At 41.6% G+C, this 23,446-nt stretch overlaps 1 protein-coding gene across 3 annotated transcripts in view; it reads left to right on the forward strand.

Moving 5' to 3' along the window:
• Positions 1-23,446, forward strand: part of LOC101478566 (beta-1,3-galactosyltransferase 1) — a 214,066-nt gene that overhangs the window by 96,574 nt on the left and 94,046 nt on the right. The window lies entirely within an intron of this gene.

The following is a 23,446-nucleotide window of genomic DNA, read 5'->3' on the forward strand; positions in this document are numbered from 1 at the left end:
ATATTTTTTTTTCAGTGCCTTGTTTTTATGGCTACAAGGAAAAAAAATGGCCTTCAAAGCTGCTCTAATCTCATACTTCAGAGGGCTGGAGAGAGTTTTTTTGGGCAGCAGACTGTATATCAGGAATGTAAAATCTGAATGCACGGGCTCGTTGTGAAATATTTAGTGAAAGGGACTCAATGTGATGATGGGCCATGGGGTGGAAGAGACTATATCTGAGAGGGCTCTTTGAGCTTCTTCCCTTTTTTGCAGATTAGGACTGTGGGAGTTACAGTGGATTTGGTATGAATCTGAACAGCAAAATTAAGTAAAATTAAGTCTACTTTAGAGCACTAGTCCATAACTCTCTTATCTAAACTGAATTTGTTTAGATAAGAAAGCTCTTGGGACCTATATCTCATACACATTAGCAGCGTTAGCGAAGCAGTTCTCTGTAAAAGATTCAAAGACCAGAGCATGTATGTATGTAGTTGATGTGTTAATGAAGGTCACATGCACAAAGTGTTAATAAGGGTTTAATCTCTTATTTAGGTTTGTACCGATCTCCTAAATAGTATTTCTAATTTAATCATAATGTTCGATATCAAGTTATCATGAATTTCAGTAATAAATGGATTCATTGCTCATCCAGTCCAAGTGCTACACTACCACCTCAGTGACAGGCTAATTGAACAGTACATGCCGAAGATCCAGCTGCTCCAGGCACTATTTGCATAGCTTCATCATAATTTATCAAAGACACCTCAGCAGGCGCTTTATCACATCTCAAGACCAATTTCTCCATCCTTTTCGCTATGAATACATTAAGTCCCCAGCTCATACATCTTTCCAAGCTGTCCTTATGCAGAGCAGTCGTCCCCTGAATTAAGTGTGAACGCAGGGCACAGTTTGTCACGCACAGTATCATGTCAGCCAACCACACTGAAATATCAGCCTGCACCTGGCCAATGGCAGTGAATTATTTAACCGTGCAGTGAGATCGGTATGCTTAATAAAGTCGTGAAGCAGCGCATGGCATTATCAAGTGCAGAGGTTGCTAGTCATTAGATGATTTTCACAATCAGTCGTCAATCAGTTAAATTATTGTTGGTCATTAGGAATGTAAACTTGAACTCGCTGCCCTTAGAGGAAAATCTATTTTCAGCTTAGTGGCAGGTGGAGGGCTGATGAGTAAGAAAGGGTGTGTGTGCACGTGTGTGTGTGTGTGTATGTCGCACCATGGTGCCTAGTAATTAAATACCTAGATTTTAAATTTCAGTGATCAAATCCATTTAGCAGAGAAATGGAAGAAAACTGGGTGTGTTGAAATTCTACCCCTATGTAAATAAATTCTGGATACAGTATAATAGTAGTAGCCACTCACACCGTGCACATTCTTTTTCAAGACACACAAGCCCCAAGCACTTCTTTCACAGGGTGACATTAAATCACAATTAGTATCACACTAGTCAAACTTACTAGAGAACAACACAGTTAGGGGACACTGTGCTGTTATTTACTATCGGAAAGAGTTTTTGAAGCAAGGTTAAGAAAAGAGGTGACAATCAGTGACTAGCAGTATAGCTTCGGCTGAAAGACAGCACTACAAATGTTTGCTTTGAGAGTGCTGATAGAGATGTATGGAGAAGGTCAGGAAAGGTTGCACTGTGTCTTTGTGGATCTGGAGAAAGCATGAGCGAGTACCAAGAGAAGAACGTTTCTAGTGTATGAGGAAGTTAGGAGTGGCAGAGAAGTATGTGAGGGTGGTACAGGGTATGTATGAGGACGGGGAAATCATGTTGAGGTGTGTAATCGGAGCGAGAGATGGATTCAAGGTGAAGGTGAGATTAGGGCTGCTCGATTATGGCAAAAATTATAATCACGATTATTTTCACTGAAATTGAGATCTCGATTATTTGACGATATTTATTTAACCCTTTAAGACCTACCATAGAACCAAGTCCGCCAGAGCTTATATTATTTTTTTACATGCTGTAGTGCCATTTGTGGGAGCATTTCAAGTTGCTATACATCAATACAACTGTTATAGCCCATATTTTAATAATATGTATGTATTAAGTCCATAGTAATTACATTAATTACAAAAAAGTGCAATAAACTACAAAAAAATTGAAAATCGTTTTTGTTGTTTTTTTTACATATATTTCTACTTGGAGAAATTTAAGAGGTTTATCCCTCAAAACTTTAAATACAAAAAAGTTGCAAAAAATAGTTTACAACAACAGGAAATTTATTTTGAGTGTCTTCATAGTTTTATTTTGGAGATACAGCAATTTTTATATACTGCAGGAAAAAACAAAAAACAATCCTATGATGCAAATTTGCAAAGAAAACAGCAGGTGCATCAAAATAAACTATTTCCAGCAGTGCAATTCGAGTTCTAAGCATCCCAGCAACTATTCAGAAAAGTCAAACATGACTTATAAAAACACCAGTATAGGCTTTTAAGGCCTACAAGTAAAAAACTACATTTTCCGCGAAAATGACGTCACTTCCGGTTTCGGGCAGGAAATGGCGGACATGCGATAGTTAGCGGTGACGTCTGTTTCAATGTGGGAAGTGTTATGAACAGCTGATCGGATTGGCAAAGCCTGTTTCTGAAATATTATGTTTTTGTTCCTGCAAGCGCTTTTTATGCAATTTTTGCAAAGCTTTATGTGGAAGGAAACCGTAACCGAGGACAAGCTGATGGCATAAGATGTAAGTACAACTCCTCCGGTTTCATATGCAAAAAAAATTATTGCGCTAGCTTACATGGTTCAGGTTCTACAGGGATTTAAAAATAGTTACACAAAACGGAGCGACCGGCTTTAAAGGGTTAACAATAACAATGTATTGAATAATGACTTTAAAAAATAATATAAAATAGTGTGCAAATACTGATAACAGTGCAAATGTTTGCAATATAAGAAATAAATGAAAAATGTAAACATCTATGTTTAGTGAACTTTGCAGTGTTGCTCTGTGGTGCAGCTACGACGCTGTAGCAACGTTTACACACTATGTCTACTTGATCCACGTCTGACTCCACGAACCCATAATGTTTCCACACCACTGAAGTTTGTTTTTTTTTACCTCTTTTCAACCAACAGCAGTCACTCTCCTCTCCAAATAACTTCTGCTTAGGTTTCCGAGCTTCCCTCGGGTCCTCTTGTGACACGTGTTCGAAACGCAGAGAGGTGCGCTGGATTTGCCACACGGAGCAGCACGAGAGTAAAGCATGAGGGAGGTGCTAATAATCGGCTCAGTCATTTTTAAAGATCGTTGAAAGCCCAGATCGTAATCGTGATTAAAATTTGATTAATTGAGCAGCCCTAGGTGAGATCACATCAGGGATCAGCTCTGAGCCCATTCTCGTGCACAGTGGTGTTGGTTGACAGATGACGTCAGCCAGGATTATCGGTGGACTGTGATGTTCACAGATGACACTGTGATCTGTAATGAGCAAATGGAGGAGAGCCTGGAGGGGTGGAGGTATGCTCTGGAGAGAAGAGCAATGAAAATCAGTAGAAGGAAGACAGAATACATGTGTATGAATAAGAGGAAGACAGTTGGAAAGTGAAGATTCAAGGTGTAGCGATAGCGACAATGAAAAGAGAGGTGAAGAAGAGAATGCGGTGAAGTTGGAGTGGGTGAAGACAAGTATCAGGGGTAATCTGTGACAGAAAGATAAATAATACAGTGAAAGGGAAGGTTAACAATATGGTAATGAGACCTGCTGTGATGTGTGGGTTGGAAATGGTGGGTTGGAAACAAAAAGACAAGAGCTAGCACCGCTGAAGATGCTAAAATTTCTGTTTGCCAGTGGCCAGGATGGACAAGACTAGATAAGTGCATGAGAGAGACAGCTAAAGAGCTAAGCTAAGCAGTAACTAAAGGATGCTAAATATGTATCTACTAGGCAGGAGAAAAAGAGGAAGACCACAGATAAGGTTCATGGAGGGATAGAGTTAGATGTAGGCAAATGATCTGGTGTGGTAAGCTCTAAAGCAGCAGCTGAAAGAAAAAGAAAAGTAAGAAGAAGTGTATCAGCAGGTGTGGGTGCTTGTTTCCTAGTTAGATTACTATGTAGCAAACACTATAAAATGATGAGTGAGTGAATGAATGGACTGTTTAAACACAACCACAGATAGACAGAGGCAATGCATACAGCAGGCCTGGCCAAAGTAGAGGGGAAGTCCCATGTGACATAGAGTGTACAGACTGTAATTAATGAATTGAATGTCAGTGTGAATAGTAAATTGTCCAATTACAGATTGGATTTTATAGCACATAGCAGATTTTTGTGGTTGCATCAAAATGAGTTGTACTTAAACGGCTTGCTGTCCACCTATCTATGTGTAACACACATAGATAGGTGGACTTTGCATCAATAAAACGATTACGTTTTTATTGAAAGGTTGACTTGTCTACTGACGTGTGTTGTTTGGCACTATTCTGTTCCAAAAGGTCTAGTTGTGATTGTGGCGTGGGAACCACAATAAAGCCTCTTAAAGTGTCTTCAGATCAATGAAGTGAGTCTTTTATAAGCTTTCTAAACATCACAGTGGGAAAGGGCAATCTCAGAAGATTATACTTGTCAGATTAAATGAAAGTGTAGTGGGGTTTCAAATGGAGAGCAGAAAGAGGCTCCTGATTGGAACAATAACGCCTCATGGCTGTGAGAAAACAAGCCAGAGGTGCGTGAATTCATCTGACGGTTTAAAATTGGCCATGTGTGAGACTGTGTGTGTGTGTCTGTGTGTGTGTGGAGGGGGGTGGGGGTGTTCAGGTAAGTCCTGTGTAGGAAACAGTGAATTATTCAAGACCCTCTTGTTTGTTTTTGCTGACACGTGAATCATTGCACTACCTTACCTGCTCCTGGTGTCTCAGCTGACATGTAAAATTTCAAATCATATGTGTGACCTGTCAGGTGAGAGTCATGGAGTCGAAGTAATACAAGATGGGATGGTAAAGTCATCATAAAGTAAAAAAAATAATAACAATAATTTGTCTGATTTCCCCTTTAAAGTTGTGTTCTTGTGCAACACATTTAGATCATTCCCTGAAAACCCTGATCTGACCAGCATGTGGAACTAAAATGTGACTTTTGTGACTCTTGCATATGCGTTTCTGGGAGTTCCTTTCTTTATGTGCAGAAAATAGAGAGGACTGGATTTAAATCAAGTATGCAAAGTGATTATATGTAATTTATCGCTATTTGTGCCAATATGTAATGCTTTATTTATTTATTTATTTATTGAATGCTTTATAATTTTGTTTTATTATTTGCACTTGATATGATGGCAGTTATTGCTTGGAGGAGCTATTGCAGAGATTCAAGAGAGTGTGCTACAATCCACTCATGCTGACGTTTTTGGAGTGTCAGATGAAGATGTGATAAAAACGTACAGATTACCAAGCCACCTAATTCTAAATTTGCTCAACGAATTTAGAGATGACCTTGAATCTTAGGCTGTGTACTGGGGTTCAAAGTGAAAAGGCTGAATGACAGAGGAATGAAGATATTGACTTCGGACCTGATCTTAAAAATAATTGGGTCTTGAATGAATGTCAATTAATAGCGGCCCAGTTATTTTTGAACTGGTTTGATAGGTTGTTTGTTTTTTTGTTCAGAGGAATGCATTCACAATACATTCAATCCTTAAAAAAATGTTCTTAATAACATTTCAATTAAACATTTCTAAATTAAACAAACTGGTACCATTGCAGGACTATGAACAGCACACATGGTTTTCACCATCTAGTGAGCTGTAATCTAACGCATGAGTGTTAGCCCTACACAAATTCTTTGATAATACACACACACACACACAATCTGCTAATTCAGTTTTTTCTTAAACAGTCAGTTAACACCACCAGTAGTGAAGTATAAGTATAATCTTTTGCAAATCAGGCATTTCTGGCTTGTTTTATCCTTTGAGGTGATGTAAGTTGTCTTAATACAAAAATGCTATGGAACACAATGTAACAATATTGTTGCATGGCTTATAGTCCTGCATTAGAGCCTGTCAGTTACTAACGCCTGTTTCCATTATAGCAACTCTGTGTGCCAGACAGTTTGGTCAGACAGTATGTATGACCATGTATGACCTGTATTTATATGCTTTTCTGATTACAATTAACAAGCTGCACCTATTCGGTTAGTAAATTACCCGCAGCTGAATATGATCTCTAACTTTGCGACCTTGCTCTAAATTGCGCAGCTCTTGGCAGATTGGGCCCTTATATTGAAATGAAGTGGCTGCACCTGCGTTTAGAAAAAAAGCTCAACTTCGTAAATTAACCATGAAACTAACCACATTACTATCAGCGCTATTTCAGGATTGTTCACCATTAAACTTTTTCATTTAGATCAATGAATGTATTTCATTGTAGCCACTTTGTAATATTTTATTCCCACTATTTGAACATGTTTAAGCACTAATTTGCTTTTTTGTGCAATTTTTTATTATCACATACTATGAATTAGGCCCCAAATGCAGACTCCAAGGCAGACTGAGTTAACATAAGGAAATAGTAGGTCAAAGCACTGAAAGTACAACAATTTAACATGTTTAGATGAAGCTCACAAACATAACAAAATAGTAAAAGTAGGACACATTTTCTTAACAGCATAATGAAATAAAAACTGGCCCCATCGTAAATCTTTTTATTCTAATTCTGTCAGATCTACCTGTTTAGTTGCTTATGGATTACAAAAATCTTATCAGCCAATCGGCAGACGGCAGCAATTCAGTGCATTTAGGCATGGTAAAGATGACATCCTGAAGTGCAAACTGAGCGAAATGTGGATGAAAGGGAATTGAAGTGATTGACATTCAATTCCTGGTCTGAGTATTACTGGTCTGAGTATTACTATAGTATGGATGAAGCATGTTTGGATGGGCTGATGAATTTTGATTTCTCCTGCAACGTTCAGATTGTATGATCAGAATTTGGCATAAACACCAAGAAAGGATTGCTCTATCCTCCCTTGTATTAATGCCTCAGGCTGCTGCTGGTGGTAAAATGGTTTAAATTTCAGTAGCACAGAGTAATGCAATGACCATGTTCATCAAACTATGACTGCAATGTACTGAAAGTGTGTTGTGATGGCTGTTTAACCCTCCTGCCATCCTTTAAAAAACTCACACCCATCACCCTAGGGACCATTCTCAGCCACGCCATAAAAAGATCATATATCCATATTTTATTCCACTTTAAATTAGCCAACCTTGTAAAACTACTTCTCCCTGAAATATTCATGTAAAGTTTTAATTATATTTTCGTTGTTTTAACCCTTCAAATCCCAGTGTTATTACATGAGCGCCCTGTGTTATAAGCCCCAAAAACCAAAAAACGAAACTAAATATTTCCACAAAAAACCAGTTGAAGTAATATGTGATTGTCATTATAAGTAGGCCTTTAGATGGACCAAAGATTGGCACCAACATACATTTTGACCTGCCATTATTTTTTTTGCATTTTTTTTGCAATTTAAAAATTAAAATTTCAAGGCCCTGAGTCCTCATTGACATCCAAGAAAAGAAGAAAAAATAAAATCATATGATGATAATTTGGGGTTGAAAAATAGCGTTTATAATGGAAGTCAATGGGCAGAAAATGGTCCCCAGGGTGATGGGTGTGGGGATTTCTGCTGCTCAGCCATTTTAGGCTGATTTAAGGAATTCACACTGGAATATTAACATTGACAGGTAAAAACTATCCTGTGGCAAGTTTGGTTATATTCCACTGAACACAGTGGAAATGGCAGCCATTTAACACATAGCAGTGGCACAAAAAGGTCCCAAGAAGGCAGGAAGGTTAAGAAGTTAAAATCAACTCAAACTGGTTTCTTAAACAAACATCTCAATCTAGTAGAGCACCTTTGGGATTTGGTGGAGTAGGAGATGTGCAGCTGACAAGTCTGGAGCAGCTGTGTGATGCTAGCATGTCAATATGGACTAAAATCTCAAGAAAGTTTCTAATATCTTGTTGAATGTGTGTCAGTTCTGAATGCAAAAAGCGCTACAGCCTAGTACTAATAGGGTGTGCCTAAAAGTGAGCTTAAATAAACCTGAAAAGCTTCCACTTGGAGGATAAAAGCCCTGCCAGCAGTATTAGAGATTCCTTCTAATTATTGCCTTTATTATATTTCATGATATAGGCCACTTGTGGATTATTGCTCTGTTCATCTTTTTTTTTTTTTTAAATAAAATGTAGGAAACCAAGCTAACACTAGCCCTGATTCATGGGTCCAGTGGGACTCAGGGAGTAAAGCAGTGAATGTGAAAATCACAGCTGAGACAAAGCTGTGGCCTCCAAGCTCGAAAATAATAGCCTGTGTGGGTGTTGAAATTGAAATGATATTACAAACTATTTTTACTGGCCACCTACACAGATGCTGCACCAATCAAATTACAGCACTGACATTGTTGGACTGTGTCATAAATTTATGTCAGCTGGGGGGAAACTAATATGTGGCTCGTGTCAGTGCGGAAAAATAAATAATACAGTTCTTCATTTCAGTAAGCGCTCTTTAGACACCTTAGATCCAGCACAGAGAACAAGACTGAAGGATACATTTTTTTTTTGTTCCACATTCCTATTAATTATCGTATGCTACTTGTATATAAAGAAGAAGATTGTATTTTCCTTTCTCTGGCTACAGTTGTGTGCATACTGACGTGGCTTTGCTTTCCTTCAGGCTGCTTTGAACACTTTGTTGATCTACACTTATCTCACTCTGAGCCGGTTAAACAGATCTAAAGCAGGCCTTAGAAATATCAATGAGATCGATCTATGAGTCTGCACTTACCCCAGCTCTGTGATGGCGGTGTGTACCTCAGCTTCCAGGCTCTATAACTCCAGCGTTTAACCTTTTACCACAAAGCCATGGCTATGTCTAAAGGCTGGATGCACCTTACGATTTCCCCTGGCAGTCCAACTATGGTCACCTCTAGTTTGCAGGGTTAATATCTGTAAGAGGAGAAGAAATTGTACCAGCAGTGCCGGCTGAACCTGGCTTAGTGCTATGAAGAGCAGTTCATTTTATGTGGATCATTTTGGTTTTTCAACATGTGATAATGCACGCCTTCAGTGCCAGTCAGAAAATTTCTTGACAAATTACAGTTTCATCTTAAGTGAAGGTCGCAAGCTGTTTTTCTTTTTAAATCAGTTGACTGACACCCCACCCCCGAGTTTTGTTTCAGTTTGCTGCTAATTTAAAGTTTTTGTCCGACACGTCCTTGTGAGCAGACCGTAAACAGTCAGTCACAAGGCCGAGCTGCTTTAACTGCTTCTGCTTTGCCAGAGCGTTGCAGTTCTGCTCTCACTTTAGCAGGCACAAAAGCAGGTGTTTATTTTTACCCTCGTCCACAGAGGCTTAAAGGTGTCACAATGCTTCTTTTTCTGCTCCGCCTCCCTCCCACACACCTCTTTAACAAATTGTTTTAACTTTCTGACAACTCGTCAAGCACGCCCAATTCATACAGTTCACTGGGTAAGTGGAGGTGATAAAGAGGTCCTATTAATTAAACCTTTCAAGGAAAAGTCCCAGAAACAAAGTGCTGCTCTCCTAATATTTGAATAATTATTGCAGTATTCTTTAAAAAAAATCAAAAACTTATAGTAAACAGTATTGCTGCTGGTAAAAGTTTAAGCTAGCAAGCTTGGCATCAATTTTAGCTAAAATTCTGCTAAAGTTAGGATCAAAGAAATGAATCACTCTTCTTCTACTATGATAAAAAAAAAAACACTGACTTAATTGCAACAAGGTTTTTATAGTGACAAACCTGGAAAAGTCATAGAAAGCCCTAACTATAGAGACTGTGAGTGCTAAAGCAGCTAATTACTAGCAGCATTAAATTTGCTGGTATTCTGAGTCTGTGTCTGTGTGTAAGAGAGACACTTACTGTAGTGGGAAATGTGATAAAGGACAGTTTGCTGTGAACTGGCAGGTGTTCAGATGTTCATGTAACTGTATAATATAGTAACAAAACTCCCTTGTTGGTGCCAGTCGATGGTGAGTGGGATGGTCTTATTGACAGGCATCCAACTGGTGGGTGTCCTTCCAGTTTTCTCTGAAGCTACAGCTTTATAAAGTTGATGAAGTTTCTTATAGTACTTAATTTTTAAAAAAGTGGCTACTAGCCTAGAGTTTTAAATCGGTTGTAAAGAGGCATTTATGTTTGGTAAGTCTAGCATAAATGCTGATTTTTAGTCCAAGAAACATTGGTTTCTACAGCACTTTGTTTTTTAATTTTTTTTTATGACTGTTTCATTCATTGGTTTAAAATATTTTAAAGGCTTTGTCTGTAAGCCTGTTGAAGACTTTAAAAAAAGCCTGTGAGTGGTTTACTGGAGGAGAACCTGGTGTTTGAGGTTGACTGTTGATGGCAAGGTATCAAGATGAAAGCACTTGAAAATGAAAATGTTTTCCAAAGAGACCAAGAGGTGCTGCTACCTTCCTTGTATAGCCAATGCATTTTTCACTCTTCACTCCTTTTCTATGGTAAATCTCTTTTGCTCACCCTGCTTTTGACCATTTACCCCCTGCCTCTCTCTTACACTTGCTACACTTTCCATTTCCTGGAGGTGTTTTACACACACACACACACACGCACGCACGCACACACCATTCTTTGAACAGAGATGTTTGATGTTAGAAATGAGCTGCCGAGCGCGGGCAGCGATGCTTTCTCCTTACCCAAATCCTTAAGTCTTTTGTGTATTCAATGAGCGATTGCATACACTTAACCATGCATGACTTTGATAAAGCTAAACTCTGTGTAGACAAATAGGCCCTCCCTCCGTGCGCTGACAGCACACTTCATAAGGGGGCTTTTATGTGCTATGTTGCCATTCCTCCAGTGTGGAGGAATGGACTTTGGCACAATAGTGTCTTGATGCTGCATAACATTAAAGCGAGGTTCAAAAGGCAGACCTTTCGATGCCCATATATCACGTCTGCCTTTATGAACTTGGTCATTTTTCATTTTTTCCACCTGTATTGTGAGATGAATTAAATGAGAGGAAGTAAATGGAAGCAGCAGAATAGGGCACTAAAAAGTTCTGTGAAATTTAGTTAAAATAAGAAAAGGAAAAAGTACAAGTATACTCTAGATTGAGTGTGTTCATCTTCTTGTCCACACTTTTCCCACTGTGTCCATCTGTTAGTTTCAGTTTCACTGAAGTGTCTCGGCAAACATTGTTGACATACACTTTTACATTTCGGAACAATTTTGTTTTGCTGCTTCCACTGAAGTGAAAAAGACAACTTGAACTTTCAAAGTTGTGCCCAAAACTATTTCTCTGGACGTAAGCACTCTGCCACACACGCTTACTCTCTACTCCAATCCGTGGGAGTGCAGGCTTTGTAGCCGTCTCTGGTGGTTCAAAGTGGGTTGCATAGCATACTAAGTACTTTGTGTCGGTGGTATGTTATGTAAAAGTAATTCTAGGTCTAATTTCAGTTTAAAGGGGAACTGCTGTGGCACAGTGGTGGGCTGCAGTAGACTGCGTGCTCACTTTCAGTTGAAGTGACACTTTTCTTGGACTAATTTAAATTCAATCAGCAAATAGAAAAAGGAAGAAGGAAACTTGCAGACTACACTGAAAATTCAAATGATCCATTTCAGTGCAAAAAGTCAAATAGTAGTTAAATTGAAACAGTCTGTTAGTTATTTGTAAAAGTACAAAATCTATCTTTATAAATGGATAATACAAATGATGTAGTATGACATTTCTCCAATTAAAAGATGAAAATGTAAATACCAGTTTGACAGAATACGACTGTCTCCCCCTGCCTTGGACTGCAGTCACGCATTGAGACATGCTTTGGGCCTGTTTTCTGCTAAGTGCACACTGTATTGTAGGGCCAAGGACAGGGCTATGTACCATAACTTCTTGCATGAGAACTTTTCTTCCCTCAGCTAGAACACTTAAGATGGGTCGTGGATGGAAACAAGGGAATGGCTAAATGTCCCTGGAGTGGCCTACCCAGTCTCCAGACCTCAATTCTCCTGTGGAGGGAATTGAAGCTTCGAGTTGCCAAGTGGCAGCTAAGAAACCTCGGGGATTTACAGAGTTTATGGAAGAAGAGTGGACCAAAATCCCTCCTGAAGTGTGTGCAAACTTGGTGACAAACTAGAACAAATGTCTTCCCGCTTGTGCTTGCCAACAATGGTTTCTCCACCAAGAACTAAGTCACGTTTTCCTTGTGTATCAAATACTTATTTCAGTTGATGACATGCAAATCAAAATGTTTTACTTTCATGTAATATTTTGTCCAGATTTTGTCTCTCTTTATTTCATTGAAATTACCAGAAAAATGAGAGACTATTCTGAAAGAAATGCAATATATTTGAGTTGATTAGCTAAATTATATAATTCTGGTTGTTGAAGCTTGGCTGAGATAACAGGCTGATTAGTGAGTAGCAGTATGGTTTCATGTTGAGAAAGAGCACTACAGATGCAATGTTTGTATTGAGAGTGTTGACACAGAAATATAGAGTCTGTAGGAGTCAGAATGTGGCTTTGTGGATGCAGCATGTGATTGGGTACAAAGTGTGGATCTGTGGTACGTCCGGAGTGGTAGAGAAGTACGTGAGGGTGGTTCAGGACATGTATGAAGACAGTGGTGAGATGTGTGGTAGGAGTGACAGATGGATCCAAGCTGGCAGTGGGATTACATCAGCAATTAGCTCAGAGCTCCTTCTTGTATACAGTGGTGATAGAAAGTTTAACCGATGAGGTCAGACAGGAGTCTATGTGGACTGTGATGTTCACAGATGACCTTATGGTCTGTAGTGAGAGCAGGGAGCTTATGGAGCAGAACTTACAGGAGTGGAGGTACGCACTGGCGAGAAGAGGAATGAAAGTCAGTGAGAGGGAGAGAGGTGTAATGTGAAGGTACATACATTTAAATGTCTGGGGTCAACCATACAGAGCAACAGTGTACATAAGAGCTGAAGAAGAGAGCACAGCTAGGGTGGTGTGGGTGGAGATGAGAGTCAGGGGTGACACAACAAGAGTTAAAGAGAAGGTGTAGAAAACGGTGAGACCTACTCTTATTTCCTCTTTCTCTACTGTCTGACTAATTTAGATGTAAACAGATAGAGATGAGACTTCAAAGATAGATGACTTTATCATTTAAACATGCACTGTATGATCTTCTGGTCAGTTATTACTGACCAATTTGCATTTCTCCTTGATCAGGCCTCAGAAACAAGCTCCAATTCAACTTTGTGAATGTGCACATCATTGGTGCACTCAGCTACTTAAACAAAGCAGTACAAAAGAGTGCTTTGTTTAAGTAGCAATGATTTAATACAGAGCTACAGACTAGATGATGCAGAGATTATATTTATGATCTCGTTACAGATGCCCAGTAACATTATACCAATAGAAATAAAGGGTTATTGCAGCATTTAAAATTTGATATCTGGAAAAATGCAAACAGCACAACATTGATGACTTGGGTCTATCACAACTTTGCATCAGTGGAGCGATCACATAAACGATTCCAACACTTTCAGTCTCATACAGGGATGGAGTTAATTTAATATGCACTTGATTTGCGCATCCTTTTAACAGGCTGATTGTGGATATAGCGGGCTTTTCCGCTGCTGTTTTTGGAAGCGGTTTTATTCCAAGTAAAATTAAATATATTAAGTGCAGAGTGTCACACAGCATCGTTTTCTGTTAATCTGTAGCTGTGATGTGTTTATTATTATGGTTTATTCATCTGGCCATTGTCAAAAGACACAAATGTAATGTCCAAAAGGACAATATGGGGTGTAGTGTGTTATTACTGTTATACCCACATCACTGAATGAAAATAATATTAGATAAGGTAATGTAATTATACATAATATGTATTAGGCTAAATACTTACGATTTATAAACAGAAGTGGACTCTGTGGAGTTGTATTTTAGAAAAGCGTTTATTTCTGCGTGTGAGTGGCCACAGAAGACATGAGTTCAAGGACTCAGCAAGGGCTCAAGTCCCTGGAGCTCCCTCTTCCCCACCCACTCAGCCACCCACAGAGACAATGATGGCTCCTCCTCCCACCTTCTCACTCCCACCTACCTCCTTTTCCTGTCCTCCATTTTGACACTGAGCAATGAGGCCCACACTGACCTTGTAGCCACTTGCAAATATGCACCTGAAATATGCTGCTGAGCTCACCGCTACAGGAAAAGAAACACCTGCAGCTGTGCAGCTGACGGACCAGCACTGGCACAAACACGTCCTGGCAGACGCATTCAGTTATGCACACACACACTCACACACACACACGTTTTCATATCATAGTGAGGACATCTAATTGACATAATGCTTTCCCTAGCCACTTACCCTAACCCTAACTATCAGAAATTAATGCCTAACTATAACCTAATTGTAACCCTGGCAATAAAACCACATTTTGAGCCTCAAAAATGCCTTCAAACTCATGGGCATGGGCATTTGGTCCCCACAAGTATAGTGGCATGCCAAGTTTCTGTCCTCACAAAGATCTCTAAACATGTACACACACACACTTACAAAGAGTGCATTTGCAGTAGGAAGCTGTTTCTAGGTGCCCCGTCTTCCCACGGGGCCTTCCTATCATCACAAGGGCCAGCAGTCAACATAACCTGTAGGCAGCTCTGCCATTTATTTTTCCTCTTCTCTTCTTCTCCACCTACTACACCTTTGGCATAATAAGTACTTGCAGCAGTGACATCATGGCACTGTGTGACACTCTCAGTCATCAGTGCTTATAACCCCGACCCATTTCCTAGGCATGACCAATTTATAACCTGCCCGCCTCACTGCTGCCTCCCAGCTGTCTGTGATGCCACACTGCCACTCGCTGCAGTGTTTGTTTATGAACCCCTGGTTTTCCAGTGAAGGGCATTATGAGAGGAATTACACAGCCAAACAGCTTGGCTCGGACCCCAATCTCATTCCTCACAGCTTGTCCGGGAGGATAGTGGCGGATTCAAACAGGGAGCAAGAGATTATTAAGGTGCTGGACTGTTTGATCACTCTTTAAAGTTAGCATATATGCTCTCACCAGGAAGAGAAGTTTTGTCATTCACAGGGCACCTGAAAATGTGCAGTGCAGTCAGGGCTCCCTTGCGAAAGTGGCTGCAATTGAAGTGGAAATGACAAAAGGGACTCTGGAGCCCAAGCTGCCAGGAAGGACTGAGAGCCCAGAGAGAAATAAGAAGAGCCACTCTGTAGAGGAGGAGGAAGGATGGTGATGCAGAGTTTTTCTCACCTTGGGGTACTCATTCACCTTGCCTGAGCAGCATGTGGTAGGCATAATAGGCAGAGGCATAAAAGAATATTTATGTTGTAATCTTAGTTGTTTATACCAATTATGTCCATAGTTAAACCAATGAATGAAACAGACCAAGGCACATTTAGCTTTATGTTTTTATATTTAAAGAATCCATCCATCTGCTTCCGCTTATCCTTTTCAGGGTCGCGGGGGGCGCTGGAGCCAATTCCAGCTGTCATAGTGCGAGAGGCGGGGTACACCCTGGACAGGTCGCCAGTCTGTCGCAGGACTAACACACAAGGACAGACAACCATTCACACTCACATTCACTCGCACATTCACACCTAGTGGCAATTTGGATTATCCAATTAACCTATCCCGACAAGCTAAAGAATCCTTAGAAAATAATGTAACCCAGTGTTAAAAACGGGATTAAAAGTATAAATAAATATTGATAAAAACAAAGTTAATTATAATAAATACTGATAAAAAGCATGTAAACAGAAGTTTAATTAATATGTACATATGTATATGTAATGTATAAGTGGTGTGGGGGCAGGACTTAGTCCTGTAGAGTGTGTTTGTCAGATCCACTGAGCGACCAATCATTGGCCGGTCTGACCCTCCCCCAGTCTGTGCGCTGCTCAGACACCTGCGTGTGCCTTCGTGTGCCAGTCAGATACGCCAGAGACACAGACGGTGAAAGATCAGTTTACCCGTGCGGCAAAGAAGCTAGCTGGATAGAGAAAGTCCTTTTTTCGGCAAGAATAATAAGAGTGATACTGTATTCCAGAGGCCGTGAGCCAACGTGAGCACTGTGAAGCCCCGTGTAGCATTTGTTGCTTCGCATGGTAAGTCCCAGGCAGCACACGTGCGCTAGCATAGCATGCTACTTGCCGCTAGCTCTGATGCTAACTTCCGTTAGCCATTTTGCAATGAAAGTGCCTTTTCTGAGGCTAAAGCAATTAGCACGGAGTCTGCTGCACTTTATATGAGATGTTCTTTAAAGGTTTATGTCACATTACTGTGGTATTGATGTATAATGTATGGTTTTGTGCGACGTTATGTTAGCACATGTTCACTTTTCTCATGGTGCTAATTATAGTTCTGCACAATTAAGTATTAGCAACGTGAAATTAAGTGCCTTCACCTGCACTTAGCTGAAACTTGATAAGTCTCAAGCCAATGTGTATTTTTAATGCACTGCTGAGCTATTTTGTATTGTTTTAAATGTGTGTTTCCTATGCACTTTTTCCCTTTGAAATGAGAATAATTTGTTGTACAACATAGAATATTTTGAAGAAAATTTAGAAGCACTACAAGCAACCAGTAGTAATAATAAGTTACAGGCATGATAGCTTAAATGTTGAACTACTGTGTTCTGGCCTGGTCCCCAGGTCAGGTTTTTTCCTTTGCTTATTTGGATTGGATTGGTTTTGAGGACCTGAGAAGAATCGAGGATCCCTTTTCCAGTACTGGATGGCGAGCCCAGCCCAAAGAGCCGGATGAACTGGTAGATTGTAACCCGACTGGTTACAAACACACTGAGTGACTACTGAACATTGAAAGACTGAAATTGACTTTTAAAAAAAAGACACAAAAGACAATATATCCTTAGGTCGACCATTTGTGGGGTTTATTTTATTTTGTTTTCAAGAAGCGCGCTCTACTTTTGTTAAATGTGCACAACTTTAATAATTGCTAATAAATGCAATTGTGTTTTCTACACCTACTGTGTACAAGTCCTCTGTTGTCATACACCCTTGGCTCCTACGAATCTAGAACCTGTCTGATCTGGTCCATATTTCCCTTCTGTCCGCGTACTGTGGTTAAAGGTAACTATACTGCCCGCACTACATGCAAAGAAGGCAAGAAGTAGCACTAACAGGTCTAGTATTGCACCACCAGTGTTACATAAGTAAAAGTGGCGAGCCAGCCAGGAGCCTAGAGTGTTGTGTGACAACATTGGAATCCTCTTTGACCTTTGATCAAATGCTCACATACTGTGAAAATGGATTTTGTCGAGAAGTATGCCGTTAAAGTACCAAATGCCATTATTGTTAGCGGTGTTACAGATAGAGAGAAGGACAAAGAGGTATTTGAGTTTCTGGAGCAACATGGTACTATTCGTAGAGTACTCGCTGTCGATGATGACTCTTCTGCATTCCACAAAAGTCAGATTGTAGAGTTCGAGTCCGGTGCAGCCTTTGAAATATTAGCACCTAAGCTGCCTTACCTCTTACAGTCCACTGACAATCCAGATGTCAGTTACCGCATTCGAGCCTTAACTGACGTCTATACTAAGACCGTAGGGGGCAGTGTTACTGAGGCTTACATTAGCAACCTGAAGGGTTTAGCCAAGTTAAGTGGGAAGGATTTCGAAGAAGTGTTGCGGGAGGCCCTATCCACAATAGGGAACACCATTGAAGCTGCTGAGACAGCTGAGAGAAACCCTGAAAATGATGCTGCTGATCAGACTTGCCCTGTGGTAGGATCCACACAACTTGGAGCCTCACCTTCAGTCTTAACTGAACTGCCTCACCCTCCTGAACCCATTCAGGGCACATTCCAACGCCCCATGAGACCAAACTTGACACCTCAAATGTTGAGTCCAACTGACCTCAACCCACCAGAGGTTCAGAAAGTAGTAGTCGAGCATGTTGTCAAGAGTGTTGAAAAGACATCACATGCTCACTCTACATTAAGACTCAGAGCTTTCTCTGGCAAGATGCCCAGACCTTACAGCGAAGCTGACTATGAAACATGGCGTTCTCATGTTGACTTGTTGATGGAAGATGCTTCTTTGTCCGAGTTGGGAAAAACTCGTAAGATTCTTGAAAGTCTCCTTGCTCCCGCTTCTGATGTCATCCGCCCTCTTGGGCCAGAAGCCACTCCTGCAGACTATCTTAAACTTCTGGATTCAGCTTTTGGCACCGTCGAAGATGGTGAGGAACTGTTTGTACGCTTCATGAACACCCTCCAAGATCATGGTGAAAAGCCCTCTGCTTATCTGCTTCGTTTGCAGGTGGCAGTCAATCACACCGTGCGCAGAGGTGGGCTTGAACCACATGAAGTAAATAAGCAGCTTCTTAAACAGTTTTACAGAGGCTGCTGGGATGATAACTTGCTAACGGAGTTGCAATTGGAGCTAAAGCATAAGGAGCCGCCCACTTATGCAGAGCTATTGCTTCTCCTGCGTACTGCAGAAAACCGACAAGAAGTTAAAAACACGCGAATGAAGAAACACTTTAGCGCCACGAAACCAAAAGCAGTGTCTCATGAACAGACGGTCACTGAAACAAATGCAGATGTTCGCCAAGCACAGTCAGATAGTCTAGAAGAGCTGAAAAAACAAGTTGCCGATCTAAAAAGCCAATTAGCTGCCGTTGTGAAGCCAAAGAAACAAGCAACACTGAAGACAGTTCGAACAAGGAAACCTGAAAATAAAAAACCTGACCATGCCAAACCTGAAGACTCACCTCCACCCAGCCGCCCCAGTACTAGGCCCAAGCCCTGGTATTGCTTCCGCTGTGGGGAAGATGGACATATAGTAGCCACTTGTGAGTCAGAGCCCAATCCTGCCCTTGTAGTTGCAAAACGAAAGGAATTAAGAGTGAGAAGGCAGATATGGGACAGGCAGAATGACCAGCTTTCTTTAAACTAAATTCTGCCTCCGTTGCGGGACAAATGGAGGCTGATGCTTTGTTAACCCGTCCCACCCAGGTTAAACAAAAAGCTTCACCTAAAAAGCGTGCCAGCCTAAAGTCACACACAAGATCAGATTCCTTCGACTTTCCTAAAGGTCTAATTGGTACGAAGAGTACTGCACAAGTGAAAGTTAATGGTCACACAGTGAGTTGTTTGCTAGATACTGGTTCCCAGGTGACTACAGTCCCCGAGTCCTACTATCGTCAGCATTTGTCCTCTCATGAGATTAAGCCATTGTTTGAACTTTTAGAAGTTGAGGGTGCCAACGGTCAGTCTGTGCCTTACTTAGGCTACATTGAACTGCATGTCACTTTCCCAAAGGACTTCCTTGGCATTGAAGCTGAAGTGCCGACACTTGCCTTAGTTGTCCCCGATGTGCGCACAGCTTCTCAGTCCTTAGTGCTAATTGGGACAAACACATTAGATGTACTTTATGAGCTGTACTCTAACACATGCCATGAACTGCAGCTGAACCTGCCATATGGCTATAGGGCAGTTCTAAAAGTTCTTGAGTCACGACACAAACAGTCCAAAGACAGTAGTCTTGGTTTAGTGACGATGCACAACAAAGAGCCACAGTTGATTCCAGCAGGCCAAACTGTTGTTCTAGATGGTGCTGTAGCTGTGTCAGCCGGTAACGGTGAAAAGTCTGTCTTGTTAGAGTATCCACGAATGTCAGCCTTACCTGGTGACATCCTTGTGAAACCTTGTCTCATAGACCTACCTGAACGAGCACCTTACCTTGTACCAGTTATACTCACCAATGAATCCGAACATGATGTGACAATCCCTCTAAATTGTGTCATCGGAGAAGTCAGTGCATATCAAAGAGTTCTATCTCACGAACACTCAGTGAGAACTCCAAGATCCCGAACTGAGCAGAAGTCAAATGTAACATATAACTTTGACTCTTCCCCTATTAGCGCTGAATGGAAGGAGCGCATAACCGAAAAACTAAGCCAAATGCCCGAAGTGTTTGCACAGAATGATCTTGACTTTGGAAAGACGGATCAAGTGAAACACACAATCAGATTGTCAGATGAAACACCGTTCAAGCATAGAGCGCGTCCCATACATCCGAACGACCTGGAGGCAGTCCGTAAGCACCTCAAAGAACTGCAAGAAGCTGGCGTGATCAGGGAATCTACCTCCCCTTTCTCTTCACCCATTGTAGTCGTGCGGAAGAAAAATGGTGAAGTCCGCCTCTGTATCGACTACAGAAAGCTTAACGCGCAGACTATAAAAGATGCTTACGCTCTCCCCAATTTGGAGGAAACGTTTTCCACCTTGATCGGGTCGCAATGGTTCTCTGTCCTGGATTTAAAATCTGGGTACTACCAAATTGAGATGGAGGAGCTGGACAAACCAAAGACGGCGTTCGTATGTCCCATCGGCTTTTGGGAATTTAATAGAATGCCCCAAGGCATTACAAACGCCCCCAGCACATTCCAGCGGCTCATGGAGAAATGTATGGGCGACATGAACCTGCGCGAAGTGATCGTGTTTCTCGATGACATCATTGTATTCTCCAAGACACTTGAAGAACATGAGGCTCGCTTGATGAAAGTTCTTGATCGCCTGAAAGAATATGGGCTCAAACTCTCACCCGAAAAATGCAAATTTTTCCAAACTTCTGTCAGATATCTTGGGCATATTGTGTCCAGCAAGGGAGTGGAGACTGACCCTGAAAAGGTGGAAGCCTTAAGTACCTGGCCTGTGCCACGTGATCTTAAACAGCTCCGCTCATTCTTAGGCTTTTCAGGGTACTACAGGCGGTTCATTAAGAACTTTTCGAGTATCGTTAAGCCCCTCACTGACTTAACATCAGGCTACCCTCCTTTGCGCAAAAGCACAAAGCCTAAAGCTAAGTCTGTCCAGTACCATGACCCCAAGACACCTTTCGGCGAGCGATGGACTCCCTCTTGTGATTTTGCTTTCAAAACCATCATTGAAAAGCTCAGTACTGCGCCTGTATTGGGTTTTGCTGACCCTAAACTGCCATATACGCTCCATACGGACGCCAGCACTACAGGGCTTGGCGCCGCGCTCTATCAAGAGCAGAATGGCCAGACTAGGGTGATAGCTTATGCAAGCCGTGGGTTGTCTAGGAGTGAATCTCGTTATCCCGCCCATAAGTTAGAGTTTTTAGCCTTGAAGTGGGCAGTAACGGAAAAGTTTGCAGATTACTTATATGGAAATCAGTTTACTGTCGTAACAGACAATAATCCTCTGACGTACATATTAACTACTGCTAAGATGGATGCCATGAGTTACAGATGGCTAGCTGCCCTGTCAACGTTTAGCTTTAAGCTCCAGTACAGAGCTGGCAAGCTTAACTCAGATGCAGATGGCCTTTCTAGACGGCCACATGGCGAGTTGCTTAACGACGCAGTGTCCCAAAAAGAGCTCGACCGCATACAGCAGTTCACACAGACTCACCTGTCCCTACCTGACAGCAGTTTAAGTCCTGAAGTAGTGTCTGCTATTTGTGAGAAACACCTTGTATGCAGCTCTCAAAATGACACCATCCCTTTGGTTCACTCGCTAGCCATTTCTGCAGCTGCCATTCCAGGTGACTTTGTCAATGAAAATGACTGTGGTGGTCTTCCTGTTATACCCCATATGTCCCTTGAACAGATCACAAACGAACAAAGAGCAGACCCTTGTCTGAGGGAAGTTATTGCACAAATTGAAACTGGAGAAAAGGTCCCACCAACTGTGCGAGCTGAACTTCCTGACATCAACCTTCTACTCCGAGAGCTCAATCGATTGGAGATGCACAATAACATCCTGTATCGAACTCGCCAAGATGGAGGAGATGTTACCTACCAGCTTGTCTTACCTGAACAGCGCCGTGACTCAGTCTTCCAAAGCCTCCACTGTGACATGGGCCACTTAGGCACTGAACGTACCTTAGATCTTGCCCGAACAAGGTTCTATTGGCCTCGCATGGCAGCATATATAGAACATAAGATCAAAACATGCAACCGCTGTGTAAGACGTAAAACTCCTCCAGAAAAAGCAGCTCCACTTGTGAATATCAAATCCACCAGACCCCTCGAATTAGTCTGCATGGACTTCCTGTCCATTGAGCCTGATCGAAGTAATGTAAAGGATGTGCTTGTATTAACCGATCATTTCACGAAATATTCATTAGCCATCCCTACCAGCAATCAGAAAGCTCAGACCGTTGCAAAAGCCCTTTGGGACAACTTCATAGTCCACTACGGGATACCCGAACGATTGCATAGCGATCAAGGTCCCGACTTCGAGTCCCACATTATCCAAGAGCTTTGCAAGATCATGGGCATTCGCAAAATCCGGACAACACCCTATCACCCCAGAGGAAACCCGGTAGAACGTTTCAATAGAACGTTACTAAGTATGCTAGGTACTCTTGAGGAAAAGGACAAAACTCAGTGGCACAACTATGTCAAACCACTCGTTCATGCGTACAATTGTACGAAAAATGATACAACCGGTTTTGCCCCATATGAGTTAATGTTTGGCCGTCAGCCAAGATTGCCAGTCGATCTAGCATTTGGGCTGCCCTTTAACAACAAAAGTTTCAAGTCGCATTCTCAGTACATAACAAAACTAAAGGCAACTCTACAAGAGACCTACAAACTAGCAACAGACCATGCTAACAAAATGGCAGAAAGAAACAAAACAAGATTTGATATGCGAGTGAAACCCTCAAAACTAGAGCCAGGTGACAGAGTTTTGGTGCGTGCAGTCCGTCTCAGAGGCAAGCACAAGCTAGCCGACAAGTGGGAGACTGATATTCACGTTGTGGTGAACCAAGCAGGTGACTTGCCCGTCTACAGTATAAAACCCCTAACAAAAGAGGGCCCAGTCCGCACAGTCCACCGCGATCTCTTGCTCCCTTGTGGTTTTCTTGCCCCTGTTGAAGAGAAACCTGTCCAACCAACTCATGTACGCAAACCAAAAACAAGGCAATCACCTAAACAACATGAGGAATGTGATCATTCAGAACTGGAAGATGAGGATATCTGTTGGTTCAGAGAGGAACCTCTTCAAGAGCCCATAAAGGTCACTCGAGTCTATGAGATTCCCCAGCCAAAGACACACCCTAATGATCACGATCATACTGAAACTCATTTGCCTGGAGGAGACAACTTACATGAACATGACAACCTGCCTGGAGGAGACAACTTACATGAACATGACAACCTGCCTGGAGGAGACAACTTACATGAACATGACAATTTAACCGGATGTGACAACTTACCTGAATGTGGAAATCCACTTGGATATGGAAGCCTAGAGGAGAGTGAAACCATGGTGGAACACTCAACCACTGACAATGAAAGCGAGAGTGATGCCAACTTACCCGATGGATCTACCTGTGATGGGCCAGTGGAAGAAGACAACTCAAATGATAATCAAGCAAACTCAAGTCAGTCAAATACTGAGAGTGAAGCCACAGCGACTGTAAGGCGCTCAGAGAGAACAAGAACCCA

Source organism: Maylandia zebra, linkage group LG23 (assembly GCF_041146795.1).
Source record: "Maylandia zebra isolate NMK-2024a linkage group LG23, Mzebra_GT3a, whole genome shotgun sequence".
NCBI lineage: Eukaryota > Metazoa > Chordata > Actinopteri > Cichliformes > Cichlidae > Maylandia > Maylandia zebra.